This window comes from Elephas maximus, chromosome 8 (assembly GCF_024166365.1).
Source record: "Elephas maximus indicus isolate mEleMax1 chromosome 8, mEleMax1 primary haplotype, whole genome shotgun sequence".
Classification (NCBI taxonomy): Eukaryota; Metazoa; Chordata; class Mammalia; order Proboscidea; family Elephantidae; genus Elephas; species Elephas maximus.
In genome coordinates, this window is record NC_064826.1 from 128,074,850 (window position 1) to 128,078,685 (window position 3,836).

Here is a 3,836-nt window from a genome sequence, read left to right on the forward strand (position 1 = left end):
GGCAGTGTTTCGTTCTGCAGTATACAGGGTCACTATGACAACAACAGCAACATTGAAAGATATTTTGGTTGCTTCTAATTATTTTCTAATTATTGGCAATTATGATTTTTTTATGAATAAAAGCGCTATAAACATTTGTGTGCAGGTTTTTACTTAAACACATATTTTCAACTCATTTGGGTGAAAGCCTAGAAGTTTGATTGCTCCATTTTATGGCAAACCTATGTTTAGCATAAGAAATAGCCAGACTCTCTACATAGTGGATGTACCATTTTGCATTCCCATCAATAATGAATGAGAGTTCCTTTTGCTCACTATCCTTGTCAACATTTAGTGTTGTCAGTGTTTTAGGTTTGGGTCAGCCTAAGAGGTGTGTAGTTGTATCTCATGATAGTTTTTAATTTTCTGTTCCCTATGACATATGTGCTGTCCAGCATTTTTTTCATATGCTTATTTGACATCTGTATAACTTCTTTGGTGAGATCTTTTGCCAGTTTGTAATCAGTAGTTTGATTGCTTATTGTTAATTTTTAAGAGTTCTTTGTATATTTTGGATAAAGATCCTTTTTCAGATATGTATTTTGCAAATATTTTCCCTCAGGCTGTGGCTTGTATTTTAATTTCCTTAACAGACTCAGAGGGCAGAAGTCCTTCTTTGGCCACTTGGCAGCAGCAGTGTGGGTGTGCCCTCTGGAGGCAGGTGGTGACAAGGACGCCTGCAGCAGTTGTAGACCCCCACTAACCACTGTCACCAGAGAGGCTGGTGACCTCTTAGCTGCCCATCTCACAGGATCAGATGGCTCAGGCAGCTCAGGCGAAGATCAACAAGAAAGACAATATGGGGTGCTTCTTCCTTCCTCCTCCATGGGCCACTGCTCCAGCCACCTGCTGGAGGGTCTGGACCAGCTGGAGCCCAGGGTTAAGCTCTGAGAGAAGCAGCAAGTGCTGCTGAGCAAGAGAAAGAAATCCTCCTGGAAATGATCCACAGTATCCAAAATAGCCAGGACATGAAGAAGACCAATCGAGACAGAGAATTAAATCTGATGGCAAACAGTTTGATGGGACAAACCCTCACTGTTGAAGTTTCAGTAAAAACAATTAGAAACCTCCAGTAGTAAAAATTCCTAAAGCATGCCCCCAGGATAACTGATGAGGCGGTCAATAAGCTTCTGGGTGATTTGGGAAATGCCAAGAGTCATTTAATATTGCTGTACAGTGCTTGTCCTTCTGAGCTGTCACCTGGGCCAGTTGATCAGAAGTTTCAATCTATAGTAATTGGCTGTGCTCTTGAAGACCAGAAGAAAATCAAGAGAAGATTAGAGATTCTGCTTAGAAACACTGAACTCTGACAAGCCGTTAGACCATTCTAAAGGAGCTGGTTCCAAAACTCTGCAGTGAAACACTGAAAGCAAATTTAATTAGTTTTGAAACCTATGAGTACTCACAGATAATGGAGTGAAAATGGTCAAATACTATTTTATGTTAGAACTAGTTCTTTATGTTAGGCATAACCACTGACTCAATACTGAACGTTGTTTCAGGTGAGAAAATATTCCAGTGTCATCAGTTTTGCAAATAACACAATTGAAACTAGAAATATTTTAATTACCTTAAATTTAAAAACTAGATCAAAAAATAAAATAACACGAATTTTTTGATCCAGTTTTTTAAATTTAATTCTTATCTTTTGTAGGATCTAAAAAACAACTAGCATCCATATATATATGCATGTGTACATATATATAAACTTACATATATATATATAACTATTCTGTGGATGAATACATAGTATGTGGGGAAAAATAAGTGCTCTTTCCTGGGCTTTGTCTGGTGTGGAAACACTTGGGCACATGGGAAATTTAGTCAACTAGGAGTTCTTTACCTTAAGCAGCAGCACACACATACTTCTGCTTATTACACCTACTGTTAGCAAAACACCGTGCTTACAGGATATGAGGAACTGCAAAACAAGATTCTTTCCCTATATCCTCTCTTTCATTCAACAAAAATTTTGGTAGAATCTGTATCAAATCTTTTTTTTAAACTTAAATATTTATGCTTCTCGTAATGTGAATGTGTTTTTTACATACATGAAAACATGACGAAATGTGTGAGAAAAATCACGTATAATTTTAGCACTGTATACAATTATATATACACCTCATCTTTTTTCAAGTACATCATTTCTATAATATTTTAATCATTACAAAAATTAAAAAAGAATAACAGAGCAGAGATTTTTTTTATTTTAATAAGAGCCAACTTAACATTTTTCTTTTCTTTCACAGATCATGCTTTTGGTGTTGTATTAACAAGGTATTGCCCAAACAAAACCAAAAGCAAACAAAACCCATTGTCATCAAGTCGATTACAACTCATAGTGACTTATAGGATGGAGTAGAACTGGCCCATAGGGTTTCCAAGGCTGCAATCTCTACAGAGGAAACCCTGCAGGTGTAGTGGTTAAGTGCTATGGCTGTTAACCAAAGGGTCGGCAGTTTGAATCCGCCCGGCACTCCTTGGAAACTCTATGGGCCGGTTCTATTCTGTCCTATAGGGTTGCTATGAGTCAGAGAAGACTCAACAGCACTGGGTTTGGTTTTTGTGTTTTTTTAATCTTTACAGAAGCACACTGTCACATCTTTCTCCTGAGGAGCAGCTGGCGTTTTCATACTCCCAATTTTTGGGTTGGCAGCCAAGTGCTTAACTACTGTACCACCATTTTCTTTTATATTAGCTTCCATAAGTTGTATGTTTTTGCTTATTGCATTAAAGTCTATGGTCCATTTTGAGTTAATTTCTGTCAAAGATGTAAGCTCCAAGTCTTTATTTTTGTTATTATTACTACACTACATATGGATGTCCAACTGCCCCAGCATCATTTGTTGAAAAGATTATCCTTTCTCCATTGAATTATCTTTGCTCCTTCATCTGTTTGTCAAAGATCTGTTGACTGTATTTGTGTGAATCTGTTTCTGAGCTCTCTATTATGTTCCATTTATATATCTGTTTATTCTTTCACCAGCATTACAGTTTTGGTAACTGTAGCTTTATAGTAAGTCTTGAAGTGGGTAATGTCACTCCTCCAACTCTTCTATATTGTATGGGCTGTTTTGTATCTTTTGCCTTTCCATACAAACTTTAGAATCAGTTTGTCAATATCCACAAAATAACATGCTGGACTTTTGATTGGGATTGTGTCATATCTATAAATCATATTGGAAAGAATTGACACTTTAATAATACTTGTCTTCTTGTCCATGAACATGGAATATCTCTCCATGTATTTAGATCTTTTTTGATCTCTTTCATACGAGTTTGGTAGTTTTCTCATATAGATTTTGTACATATTTTGTTAGAACTATACACAAATATTTCATTTTTGGTGTTAGTTTAAGTGGTGGTGTGTTTTTAAATTCAAATTCCAGTTGTTCATTGCTATGAACAATGTGTGGGAGTCATACAACTTGCTCTTTAGTTTCACTTTTCTGCAGATCAAAATAAATTGCCCTTGAGGGTCAGTACTTAAGAAATTAGATTCAAATGACTTCATCCACTTCTGGACCTGTTCCCTACCTCCTGGAGTTCATACTCTCTCACATATCATATCACAGTTAGTTCATGTGAACAACATAATATGGCAAATGCGATGTTATATCACTTCTAAGGCTATGTTAGATGACATCATGGCCTCTGCTTTGCTATCTCTTAGAATTCTCACTCTAGGGAAAGCCAGCTACCACGTAGTGAGACTGCTCAGGTGATACTGTGGAGTGGCCCTTGTCACAAGAAACTGAGGTCTTCTCCCATCAGCCAGAGAGAAACTGAGGCTTCCT

At 37.0% G+C, this 3,836-nt stretch overlaps 1 pseudogene; it reads left to right on the top strand.

The window, feature by feature from the left end:
* Positions 1-796: 796 nt before the first annotated feature.
* Positions 797-1,422, top strand: LOC126081618 (BAG family molecular chaperone regulator 2-like; annotated as a pseudogene).
* Positions 1,423-3,836: the final 2,414 nt, after the last annotated feature.